The following is a 14,223-nucleotide window of genomic DNA, read 5'->3' on the forward strand; positions in this document are numbered from 1 at the left end:
TCAGCATAATCATGGCTGATATACAATTACCCACTTTTACTCCACCTTAACCCCTTACCCGGCAAAGACGAGTTAACTCGTCTTCACACAATTTATCTTTTTCAGAGTGCGACGAGTAAACTCGTCCAAAATATATAATTTCAAAAACAGCCACAGACGTGTTTATGCGTCAATTCTCGGCATTTCTGGGCCCTTCTCAGCTCGAAACGAGTATATTCAGTGATTCTTACGTCTGGTAGCTGTGTCTCTTCCACCTCAGGCATTGCAAGAAGCGTCGACTCAACGCTTTTGGGCACACACTGTCATTCGGTTTTTTCGGTTTTTTTTTTTTACAAATTATGCCCAGATGTCGAGATCAGAAGATGACAATGAAGTATGTACCTTCTATTAGAAGTTTGAATTCCTCAGATGAGAGTGCAAGCTCGTCTGATAAGTTATTTCCATAACCAGCATTAAAAATACTATTTAAAAAAAGCAATTAAAAAACTCGTCTGAAAATGAAACGTTTTCTCCAAAAAAAAGTATCTGGGGAAGGGGTTAATGCCCTGAGATGACAAAAATGTATGCTCCCACCAATTTAGTGATTCCTCAAATTAGGGGCATGGTTTCTGTTTATCTACTCTTCTATTCTTCTTTATGCCTTGAAACCATTGATCAAATTGGCCCTTAACTTTAAAATGTCCATGCAGTACAATGCTAGTTTGTGTAACCTGTCCCTGGCGTTAATGCTTTGGTATCCAGGTATCATTCTGGTGAATCAAAAACAGGAGTTACTGCAAAACTCAGCAGGTTTAACAATGATACAGTCTCTCTGGTCCTCATCAAACCACAAGCCTCTGCATCCAAGGGATTATAAGCTGTTATTTCCATTTCGTTCAATGGGATGCCACAACTCTACACACAGTCCTCTCCCTTCCCTTGTCAGTAGTCCGCAAAGACCATTCTCTGTGGGGTACTTTGGTCCGCTCCTCGTCCATTCCCAATATCTCCTCACACCCCCATGGCACCTTTTGGAAACAGTAGAGACAGATGACACTGCTAGTCCGCGAGGCGGCCAGGTCTGTCAATCAAAAGTTGGCGTGGAGACAGAGCGGAAGAGTCGGACACCGCACAGAGCCGTGGTAATAGGGGACTCCATAGTGAGAGGAACTGACCGGGGTTTTTGTGGCAGTAGACGGGACTGAAGGATGGTGTGTTACCTTCCTGGTGCCAGGGTTAAAGACATCACAGACAGAGTGCAGGAAATCCTCAAGGACGAAGGTGAAGAGCCAGAGGTGGTGGTAACATGTCGGCACAAATGATGTCGGGAAGAAGAGGAGGAACATACTACAGTGGGACTTCGGAGAACTAGGAAGAAGGCTGAAAAGCAGGGCGTCCAAGGTGGTTATCTCCGGTTTGCTTCCAGTTCCTCGGGCTGGTGTGGCCAGAAACAGGGAGATAATGGACTTGAATGTGTGGCTGGGGAACTGGTGCAGGAAGCAAGGATTTAAATTCTTGGATCACTGGGGTATGTTTTGTGGTAAGAATAAATTATATAAGAGAGACGGTTTGCACCTTAATAGGTTAGGGACCAGCATTCTGGCAGGCAGGTTTGCTACTGCAACACAGCTACGTTTAAACTAAGTAGCGGGGGGGAGGGGACAAACTGGATGTTTAAGAAGGAAATTGGAGGGAAAGTTAGAACAAGGGAAGTCAAGAAAGACAACTGTATCAATGAGGCAGAAAACTCAGAAAGGGACCATGCTGTAAGGTTGAGTGAAATAGGAGTTGATGGGAAGGGTGAGGGCAGTAACAAATTAAAAATACTATACTTGAATGCACGAAGCATTAGAAATAAGATGGATGAGCTTGAGGCTCTTTTGGAAATTGGCAGATACGATATTGTGGGGATAACTGAGACGTGGCTTCAAGTGGACATGGCCTGGGAAATGAATATTCAAGGCTACACGTGCTATCGTAAGGACAGACTGACGGGCAGAGGGGGTGGGGTGACCATGCTGGTAAGGGATGATATTCAGTACCTTGCGCGGGGGGACCTAGAATCAGGGGATGTAAAGTCAGTGTGGATAGAACTGAGAAATATTAAGGGTAAAAAGACCCTCTTGGGAGTTATCTACAGGCCCCCAAACAGTAGTCTGGATGTCGGATGTAAGTAAAATCAGGAGCTGAAATTGGCCTGTCGCAAAGATGTTAGTACGGTTGTTATGGGGGATTTCAACATGCAGGTAGACTGGGAGAATCCGAATGGTATTGGAACTCAAGAAAGAGACTTTGTAGAGTGCCTCTGAGATGGATTCTTAGAACAGCTGATGCTGAAGCCGACCAGGGAGAAGGCAATTCTGGATCTGGGATTGTGCAATGAACCAGAATTGGTCAGGGACCTCGAAGTGAAGGAGCCATTGGGAAGTAGTGACCATAATACAATAAGCTTCAATCTGCAATTTGAGAGGGAGAGGGTACAATCGGAAGTGACAATTTTTCAGTTGAATAAAGGGAACTATGGAGCTATGAGAGAGGAGCTGGCCAAAGTTCAATGGTGCAATACCTTAGAAGGGATGACAGTGGAGGAACAATGACGGACATTTCTGTGTGTAATGCAGAAGTTGCAGGATCATTCATTCCAAAAAGGAAGAAAGATCCTAGGAGGAGGCATGGACGGCCGTGGCTGACGAGGGAAGTTAAGAAACATATAAAGTTAAAAAAGAAAAAGTATAACATAGCAAAGATAATTGGGAAAACGGAGGACTGGGAAGCTTTTAAAGAACAACAGAGGATTACTAAGAAGGAAATACGCAGAGAAAAAATGAGGTAAACTGGCCAATAATATAAAGGAGGATAGTAAAAGTTTTTTTTAGGTATGTGAAAGGCAAAAAAATGGTTAAGACTAAAATTGGGCCCTTGAAGACAGAAACAGGGGACTATATTACGGGGAACAAAGAAATGGCAGAAGAATTGAATTGGTACTTCAGATCTGTGTTCACTGGGGAAGACACAAGCAATCTCCCTGAGGTGACAGTGGCTGAAGGACCTAAACTGAAGGGAATTTATATTTGCCAGGAATTGGTGTTGGAGAGACTGTTAGGTCTGAAGGTTGATAAGTACCCGGGGCCTGATGGTCTACATCCAGGGTACTGAAGGAGGTGGCTCGAGAAATCGTGGATGCGTTGGTGATTATTTTCCAGAGTTCGATAGATTCGGGATCAGTTCCTGCGGATTGGAGGGTGGCTAATGTACCACTTTTTAAGAAAGGTGGAAGAGAGAAAGCAGGAAATTATAGACCAGTTCGTCTGACCTCAGTGGTGGGAAAGATGCTGGAGTCTATTATAAAGGATGAAATTACGACACATCTGAATAGTAATAACAGGATAGGTCAGAGTCAGCATGGATTTATGAAGGGGAAATCATGCTTGACTAATCTTCTGGAATTTTTTGAGGATGTAACTCTGAAGATGGACGAGGGAGATCCAGTAGATGTAGTGTACCTGGACTTTCAGAAAGCTTTTGGTAAAGTCCCACACAGGAGGTTAGTGAGCAAACTTAGGGCGCATGGTATTGGGGGTAAAGTACTAACTTGGATTGAAAGTTGGTTGGCTGATAGGAAACAAAGAGTAGTGATAAACGGCTCCGTTTCGGAATGGTAGGCAGAGACCAGTGGGGTACCGCAGTATGTTAATGATATAGAAGATGGTATTAGTAATAACATTAGCAAATTTGCTGATGATACTAAGCTGGGTGACAGGGTGAAATGTGATGAGGATGTTAGGAGATTACAGGGTGACCTGGACAAGTTAGGTGAGTGGTCAGATGCATGGCAGATGCAGTTTAATGTGGATAAATGTATGGTTATCCACTTTGGTGGCAAGAACAGGAAGGCAGATTACTACCTAAATTGAATCAATTTAGGTAAAGGGTCAGTACAGAAAGATCTGAGTGTTCTTGTACATCGACGACTGTATCAGCGCTGCCTCGTGCTCCCACAAGGAGGTTGAACAATTCATCCACTTTACCAACACCTTCCACTCCGACCTCAAATTCACCTGGACCGTCTCAGACTCCTCCCTCCCCTTCCTAGACCTTTCCATTGCTATCTCGGGCGACCGAATCAACACGGACATTTACGATAAACCGACCGACTCCCACAGCTACCTAGACTACACCTCCTCCCACCCTGCCCCCTGTAAAAACGCCATCCCATATTCCCAATTCCTTCATCTCCGCCGCATCTGCTCTCAGGAGGACCAGTTCCAAAACCGTACAACCCAGATGGCCTCCTTCTTCAAAGACCGCAATTTCCCCCCAGACGTGGTCGACGATGCCCTCCACCGCATCTCCTCCACTTCACGCTCCTCCGCCCTTGAGCCCCACCCCTCCAACTGCCACCAGGACAGAACCCCACTGGTCCTCACCTACCACCCCACCAACCTCCATGTACAGCGTATCATCCGCCACCTCCAAACGGACCCTACCACCAGGGATATATTTCCATCCCCTCACCTATCAGCGTTCCGAAAAGACCACTCCCTCCGTGACTCCCTCGTCAGTTCCACACCCCCCCACCAATCCAACCTCCACTCCCGGCACCTTCCCCTGCAACCGCAACAAATGCAAAACTTGCGCCCACACCTCCCCCCTTACTTCCCTCCAAGGCCCCAAGGGATGCTTCCATATCCGCCACAAATTCGCCTGCACCTCCACACACATCATTTACTGCATCCGCTGCACCCGATGTGGCCTCCTCTATATTGGGGAGACAGGCCGCCTACTTGTGGAACGTTTCAGAGAACACCTCTGGGACACCCGGACCAACCAACCCAACCACCCCGTGGCTCAACACTTCAACTCCCCCTCCCACTCCACCAAAGACATGCAGGTCCTTGGACTCCTCCATCGCCAGACCATAGCAACATGACGGTTGGAGGAAGAGCGCCTCATCTTCCGCCTAGGAACCCTCCAACCACAAGGGATGAACTCAGATTTCTCCAGTTTCCTCATTTCCCCTCCCCCCACTGTTTACTCACTGTTTACTCAATATAGTCTACTATATTCACTGCTCACAATCTGGGTCTTCTCAATGTTGGGGGAGACTAAATGCTTTGTCCGCAAAAGTGACCCCGAGCTTCCAGTTGTCTGCTGCTTCAAACCCCACCATGTTCCCACACCAACATGTCTGTTTATAGGCCTGTTGCAGTATTCCAGTGAACCTCAGTGCAAGCTCAAAGACAAACAACTCATTTTCCAATTGGGACCCTGCAACCTCTAGGAATCAACATTGCATTCAATAACTTCAGAGCCTGATTCCGTTCTTCCATGTGTTGTTACTCACCCTATATCCGATCATGTTATGACAGCGGCTGCTTTTAGCACTGTCACTCATTCTCACCTGTTCCTAGGCATTTTATCACATGATATGAATTGCCCTCAGTACAGCTCACCCATTCTTTTCTATTATTAGCTCTTATTAACACTTATTCAGCTTTTCTTCTGTCCTGACCTGCCCCTTTCATACATATCACTCTCCCCACTGTCTTTCTCAGCTCTGTCTCCATGTTTTTAGATTAGATTAGGTTAGATTGCTTACAGTGTGGAAACAGGCCCTTCAGCTTAACAAATCCACACGGACCCTCCGAAGAACAACCCACCCAAACCCATTCCCCTACATTTACCCCTTCACCTAACACTATGGGCAATTTAGCATAGCCAATTCACCTAACCTGCACATTTTTGGACTGTGGGAAGAAACCGGAGCACCCAGAGGAAACCCATGCAGACACAGGAGAATGTGCAAACTCCACGCAGACAGTTGCCTGAGGCAGGAATTGAACCTGAGTCTCTAGCGCTGTGAGGCAGCAGTGCTAACCACTGTGCCACCGTGCTGCCAGCAAACTACACTGCCCTTTGCCTTACCCGAGGATGCCGTGCGGACCATGCATTGTATGGAGAACCCGTCAGCTTGTAGGGTGCATACATGAATGGCACAGATGAATGGAGCAGACAACAGATTTTTCATTCCCTCTGGTAGTTAAGTCTAGATCTAATTTCATCCATTTTGTTTTTGATGTTGGGCATTTGTGAGGAGAATCCTGGAGAGGGAGAGGGAGGGGAATTGAAATCACATTGTATCAATTTCATCTTCAACGTTTCCCCATTTCCTTGTAAATTTCCTGCATCTGGACAGTCCCAGGAGTTGGCGGTGTGAGTCTGCTGCTCTGAGTTAAGTGAGTCAGGCCTCCCCCAGGACAGAAGGTCACGAGGTTGTAGGTCGGGCCTGGGCTGGTCTCCTCATGGGCATGTTGCAGTGGTGGAATTTCTGTTCTTCGACAGTCCCAGGGGTTGGTGGAGCAAATCATCTTTTCCTACAGGCTAGTGAGTCAGGATCGGTCGGACTGGGCCTCCACAGGGTCTGGGGGCCGGGCCTTGGCCTGTTCAGCCTTCTTAGGGTTGTGGTGCTGCCAATCTCTGATCAGTTGGTTGGACCTTCCCTGAGTCGAGTAGGTGTCAGGGCCGATTCCATTTCGGGTCGTGCTCAGGTCACTGCAGAGTCACAGGTCAGGTCAGTGCCCTCATGGATCTGTCAAAGGTCTGTCCTGGGTCTGAGAGTCCAGCATGGGCAGTTTGTGTCCACTTACTTCCCCCGCTGTGCACCCCCCTCTCCCACCCTCACCTACTTTCAACGTCAATACTACTTTTTCCCAGCTGCTAACAGTTCTGATAAGTCACCATACATAATGTAAATTTTGCTCTTCCTGCTACTAGACGGCTGAGTTTCACCAGTAATTTCTGTTTTTGGTTCAGTTCTTTAGCATCTACGGTTCCTTGATTTATCGTTCTGGTGAATCTGACTTGATGGGGCAGGATCAAATCAGGATTTCCTAACACGTTCCACCCCATCCTCTCTCTCTCTGATACAAAGACAGCATTCCTTTCACCACCTTTTGGTTACTTTCTGTATTAGTTGGTGTCCATCTCTGGGCCATCAGATTATTCTGGAGTTTCCTGCCGTATTCATAATGAAAGTCAGGTTAAGCTAGAACTTAGTGTGGGACAGTTGAAGAGTGAAAGGCCAGTATTCAACAGTTTACAAAATAGATGTTCAGATAATTAAGATTATACTGTGAAAGCTATTTGAGATTTAAGTGAGTCATCTCCAGTAAATAGGACAAATATGTTCGTGAATAAAACAACAGAACGTCAGCAGGGAGTATTAAAAAAAAACGGTGATTTGGAGCCCTGTTGAGCAAAGAGTTTTATTTGCCAGAGAAGAGAACGTTGTATAATAAGTGAGGTGAGAAACAGTAAACTGGTGGGTGTGGGGTGAGGGAACCATTTACAAATGAAAGTTGCAACAACCTTGACAAATCAGAAGTGCAAAAAGTAACAAAGCAGTAAAGGCTGCAAAAAGAAACTTGCAAAGAATATCAGGATCAACGTAAACATTTCCACAATGATGCTCAGAAAAAGTGAGAGATCAGGAGCAATCGAGAAAAGTGACATTGCAAATGGCACTCTGGAAAAGGCTAATTGATCTGTAATTACTGCATACAATGTGCTGAAATTCTAAGGGGACTGATACTGAATCAAGGATTGGACAAATCTAATGTAAATGAAATATCAGCAGTTGAGGAATGAAAGGCACTAAGGAGTGACAAACTCCATAAACCCATTGGTTTCCATTTCGAGGACTCGAAGAAAGTAGGTGAACAGGTTCCTTTAGATTGGAAACTGTACAGGTGATTGTTATTTTTAAAAAGTGAGCATGTGACTCTTGAACTGCCCTCTAGGCAATTAGAGATTAGCAATCAATGCTGGCCTAGACACTGCCCACACCCTGTGAACGAACAAATAAAAATTTGACAGTGGTACCTGTGTAATAGTGAACAGATATTAATTAAATAAACAGAGTTGACTGTTCCACTAATAGCTAACTCCACCTCTTGTCCTTCATCATCCTCTCCCTTTTCCATCTGCCTGATCATGAAGGAGTTGAGGTCTTGCTCTTGGACTCAGAGATCAGAGCATTATCAATTGTGTGGTGCTGAAAAAGCACGATAGGTCAGGCAGTATCTGAGGAGCAGGAGAGTCGATGTTTCAGGCATAAGCCCTTCATCAATAAAGTCAATTCAGCATTATCAATTGAGCTGAGCAAACAATTATATAAGGGCATAAGAATTGCAATTGTGACCAGCAAGTTATAACTCAAGTCCCAGTTTATTACATAGTGCCAAAGAAAGAGCAACTTGTATTTAGACAAAGCAACTCTATATACTTTACAGCAAAATGAGATACTTCTGAAGTGTAACCTGAACGTCTGAAGTGGAGGTGAGCCTATGATGAGATCAGATATGATTTATTAAATGGCATATCTCAAGGTGCTGAATGCCCTACTCCTGTTCCTTCTCCTCACGTAATGGAAGGAATGCAGTTGTTAATTTACACACAGCAAGACCTCACAAGCAACATTTAGATAATGACCAGAAGATCTGGTTCAATAATGTTGATGAGGAGTTGTCGATTGGTGAGGACATCAGGGGTAACTCTCCTATTATTCAAGTTGAGCAATGGACTTCTCTGTCCACTTTGAAAGGGCTGGTCTTGCCCTCGGTTTAATATATAATCGAAAAGGACAGTGCGACACTCCCTCTGTCACCGAGGATTATGTCTATGAGTAGGATTTGAACCCACAACCACCTCACTCTGAGGCTGCAGTACTACTGACACAACCATGGCTACCATCGTGTCCCCAGGTATGTTTTGCCTTGGCTGGGCAATGGATAGGCAGGGAAGCCCACTTGGAACTTTATCCTTCGCAGTTCCTCTAGATTGTGGTTGCTGTGGTAGAACTGGGTGTCAGCCTGAGTTATCAGGGTTTAACTGGATTAAATCAAAAGTGCAACTGCTGCTGGGTGTGATTCTGACTTGTTAAACACAGGAAATGGTATTCAATAATGGACACATTCATGAGCTAATTGGAGAACAGTGCTGGGTTTTGATTGGCCAAATGTTTCAATGAGACATGAATGTTGGAGATCCTGTCGATGTGGTGTTGATGGGACACTCGGCTGATCTGTCCCACCAACAGCTTAAGAATCATAGAAATCTATAGCACAGATAAAGATCTTTTGGCCCATCATGTTTGCACTGGTGAAAAGCAACAACCTAACTATTCTAATCCCATTTTCCATTACCAGTGCACATCCAAATAATTCTTTAATGTTATGAGGGTTTCTGGCTGGACTCGCCTTGCAGAAACACCTCACTACGCCTAACACCCTGTGGGTGCAAACCTTCTGACCCTTCCCTGAAATCTATGGCTGCAATCTCTCCATGTAACTACAATGATCTCTTTTTAAAAAAAAAACTTATTTGTAAATCTACCACCTCCAAATGCCACACAATTTGAAGAGTAGTGTCCAGATTTGGCAAAGTGCTCCTGTTGAGTTTTCTATAAGTTGAACGTGCTTTCATTAATTCATGTGATATGGGGAACCACTCGCCATGCCTGTCCCTTGTTCCTCTTGAGAAGGTGATGGTGAGCTGTCTTCTTGAACTGCTCCAGTCCATTTGCTAGGTTATATCCACAATGCCATGCAGGAGGGAATTCCAGGATTTTTGGCCCACGACAATGAAGGAATAGTGATATTTTTAGAGTCAGGATGGTGAGTACCTTGGAGGGGATCGTGCAGCTGGTGCTGTTTCCGTATAACTGTTGTCCTTATCCTTCTAGATGCAAGTAGTTCTGGGGTTGGAAGGTACTGTCCAAGGATGTTTGGTGAATTTCTACATTGCATCTTGTAGATGGTACACACTGCTGCTACTGAGTGTCAGTGGTTCAGGAAGTGGGTGTGGTGCCAAACAAGCAGGCTGCTTTGTCCTGGATGGTGGCAGGCTTTCTGAGTGTTATTGGAGCTGCAAGTGGGGAGTATTCCATCACACTCCTGACTTGTGCCTTTAGATGATGAACAGGCTTTGGGGAGTTAGATGATGCCAGCTCAGTCTTTGTCCAACTGAGAAAGAGATTATTTAAGGACAAGAATCTCCAACCTGAGACTAAGTTCACGGTTTACTGGGCAGTAGTGATCCCTGTGTTCCTAACTGTGATTAACCATCAGCAGGCACCTCAGTACACTGGAAGAGCATCACCGGCAGTGACTTCCTAAGATCTTCCGAACCCAGAGGCACAAAAGGCAGCTATGGCCCCTTCCAAAACAACATGCCCATCATCGAGATATTAACCCACCTCCCCTGCTCGGTGGGAACTGTAGTTGTGTCCCCAACACCAGACTCCTTGACTTTGAACTGAGTCTCATCAGGAGGTTCACAGGATGACAGTAGGGAATACTTCAGGGATGTCCTCAAAACTTGCCTGAAGAGGTCAAATAATGCCTGATGACTTATGGGAGAACCTGTCTTGTGAGCAACCAGAGCCGAGAAGGGTCATTCAGGAGAGGGACTGATTACATGTAGAAACTTTGTCAGGGACACATTGAGGTTGAAGCACTGCAGGAACTGCATAAACCTGGAATCACTGCCTCACCCTCTGAGCACCACTTGCCCCCTCATGGGGCAGAATCTGCAGATTGTGCATTGGGTTTCTGAGTTAACATCTCCAAACCGATCTCTAAATCAGCCCTGTGCATTCGCTTTATAAAACAACAGGTAGCACAATCAGCTAATGAACTATTTGAGAATGCTGTTTTTTTCTCCCATCCCCACCTTCTGAATCGATAACTATCACAGGGAACCAAAAAAAAAGACTTCCTCTTTGAGTAATCCTGGAGGCCAATCAGCCCATCATGCATACCGTGCCTTTTCAGACCCTATCCCCAAATGGACAGGAACTGGGTGACTGCAGAGAGAGCCAACTCTCTGGTTGGATACTGAATGGTTTAAACTCAGAATCTCCCACATGCCCTGCAGCCATGGCAACTGGACATCATTGTCAAAAAGTGTGGTGCTGGAAAAGCACAGCCTGTCAGACAGCATCTGAGGAGCAGGAGATTCAATGTTTTGAGCATAAGCTCTTCATTCCTGACCGTCATCTCTCCTGCTTCTTGGATGCTGCCTGACCTGCTGTGCTTTTCCAGCAGCACACTTTTTGACTCTGATCTCCAGCAGCTGCAGTCCTCACTTTCTCCCCGTTCTCACAAGGGTCAGTGTGAAGCAGACAGGGATAGGAACCTTTAAAAGGTCAGGGTGTTAGGACAGTGTAAGTCTGTCAGAGAAAGGGGTGCAGGCAGCCCTGCTCACCACATACCCACACAGTCAGGCTCTGTGGAGGGACAAAGCTGGGCTGGCTTCAGTCAATGGTAACGGACTGTCAGCCAGGATGGAAATGCCCCCAGTTTAAAGATTACAATCATTGAGAAGTGGATAAGTAAACTGAAACATCAGACTGGCTGACCTCTCTCAGTACATTGATCACATTCCTTAGCAGTTGAAAGTTTGATCTCTGCGACTGTAATTCCATTTGTTCTGGGGGCTATCCTTTCACACAAAGCAATGCTACATAACTGGGAAATGTCCTAGAATTACAAAGTATAGATATACGCCATTTGACCTATTGAGTCTGCACCAACCCTCTGTACAACAACCCCATAACAATATTTAACCTGGCTAATCCACCAAGTCTGCACATCCCTTGATGCTACAGGGCAATTTAGCAAACCAGAATCCCACGCAAACACGGAGAATGTGCAAACTCCACTCAGCCAGTCACCCAAGGCTGGAATTGAACCCAGAACCTTGGTGCTATGAAGCAGTAGAAAGAAGAACAAAGAAAATTACAGCACAGGAACAGGCCCTTCAGCCTTCCAAGTCTGTGCCAATTCAGATCCTCTACCTAAACCTGTCGCCTATTTTCTAAGGATCTGTATCCCTCTGCTCTTTGCACATTCACGTATCTGTCTAGGTACATCTTAAATAACGATATCGTGCCCGCCTCTACTACCTCCGCTGGCAATGTGTTCCGGCACCCACCACCCTCTAAGTAAAGAACTTCCCACGCATGGCTCCCTTAAACTTTTCCCCTCTCACTTTGAACTCATGACCCTTAGTAATTGAACCCCCCAGTGGGAAAAAGGTTTCTTGCTATCCATCTTGTCTATACCTGTCATGATTTTGTAGACCTCAATCAGGTCTCCCCTCAACCTCCATCTTTCTAATGAAAATAATCCTCATCTATTCAACTTCTCCTCATCGTTAACACCCTCCATACCAGGCAACATCCTGGTGAACCTCGCCTGCACCCTCTCCAAAGCATCCACCTCCTTTGGTAATGTGGCAACCAGAACTGAATGCAGTATTCCAAATGTGTCTGAACCAAAGTCTTATACAACTGTAACATGACCTGCCAACCCTTGTACTCAATACCCCATCCGATGAAGGAAAGCATGCTGTATACATTCTTGACCACTCTATTGACTTGAGTTGCCACCTTCAGGGTGCAATGGACCTGAACACCCAGATGTCTCTGTACATCAATTTTCCCCAGGGCTTTACCATTTATCATATAGTTTGCTCTTGAATTGGATCTTTCAAAATGCATCACCTCATATTTGCCTGGATTGAACTCCACCTGTCATTTCTCCACCCAACTCTCCAACCTACCTATATTCTGCTGCATTCTCTGACAGTCTGCTTCACTATCTGCTATTCCACCAATCTTAGTGTCACCTGCAAACTTGCTAATCAGACCACCTACACATTCCTCCAGATCATTTATGTATATCACAAACAACAGTGGCCCCAACACTGATCCCTATGGAACACCACTGGTCACATTTCTCCATCTTGAGAAACTCCCTGCCACTACTACTTTCTGTCTGCTGCTGCCCAGCCAGTTCTCTATCCATCCAACTAGTACATCCTGGACCCCATGCGACTTCACTTTCTCCATCAGCCTACCAAGGGAAACCTTACCAAACGCCTTACTGAAGTCCATGAATATGACAACTACAGCTCTTCCCTCATCAATCAACTTTGCCACTTCCTCAAAGAATTCTATTAAATTGGTAAGACGTGACCTTCCCTGCACAAAACCATGTTGCCTATCACTGATAAGCCCATATCACTCAGCATCTTCTCCAGCAACTTCCTTATCACTGACGTCAGGCTGGTTTAAATTACCTGGATTATCCCTGCTACCCTTCTTAAACAAAGGGACAACATTAGCAATTCTCCAGTTCTCCAGGACCTCACCCGTGTTCAAGGATGCTGTGAAGATATCTGTTAAGCTATTTCCTCTCTCATTTCACTCAGTAACCTGGGATAGATCCCATCCAGACCTGGGGTTGTCTACCTTAATGCCTTTTAGAAAACCCAACACTTCCTCTCTCCTTATGCTGACTTGACCTAGAGTAGTCAAACATCTACCCTAACCTCAATGACCATCGTATCCCTTCCCTCGGTGAATACCAATGCAAAGTACTCAATAAGAATCTCATCCATTTTCTTTGACCTCACACATAACTTTCCTTCTTTGTCCTTGATTGGGCCAACCCTTTCTCTAGTTACCCTTGTGCTCCTTATATATGAATAAAAGGCTTTGAGATTTCCTTAACCCTGTTTGCTAAAGATATTTCATGACTCCTTTTAGCCCTCTTAATTCCTCATTTCAGCTTGGTCCTACTTTCCCGATACTCTTCCAAAGCTTCTTCTGTTTTCAGTTGCCTAACCCTTATGTATGTTTCCTTTTTCACAATTTCACCTGTCATCCATGCTTCCCTAATCCTGCAATTTTTATCCCTCATTTTCACAGGGACATGTCTGTCGTGCACTCTAATTAACCGTCTTTAAAACGTCTCTCACATATCAACTGTGTATTTACCTTCAAACAGCTGCTCCCAATCCAAGTTCCCCAGCTCCTGCCGAATTTTGCTATAGCTGGTCTTTCCCCAGTTTAACACTCTTCCTTTAGGACCACTCTCGTCTTTGTCCATGAGTATTCTAAAACTTATGGAATTGTGATCACTGTTCTCAAAATAATCCCCGACAAAAGCTTCAACCACCTGGCTGGGCTCATTCTCCAACATCAGGTCCAGTATGGACCTATCCCAAGTTGGACTATTTACATACTGCTCTATAAAATCTTCCTGGATGCTCCTTACACATTCTGTGCCATCTAGACCTCTAACACGAACTGAATCTCCGTCAATGTTGGGAAAATTACATGGTGGCTCAGCAGTTAGCACTGCTGCCTCACGGCGCCAGGGACCTGGGATTGATTCC

This window comes from Chiloscyllium plagiosum, unplaced genomic scaffold (assembly GCF_037043375.1).
Source record: "Chiloscyllium plagiosum isolate Xiang-an unplaced genomic scaffold, Cpla_swu_hap1 HiC_scaffold_16, whole genome shotgun sequence".
Lineage (NCBI taxonomy): Eukaryota > Metazoa > Chordata > Chondrichthyes > Orectolobiformes > Hemiscylliidae > Chiloscyllium > Chiloscyllium plagiosum.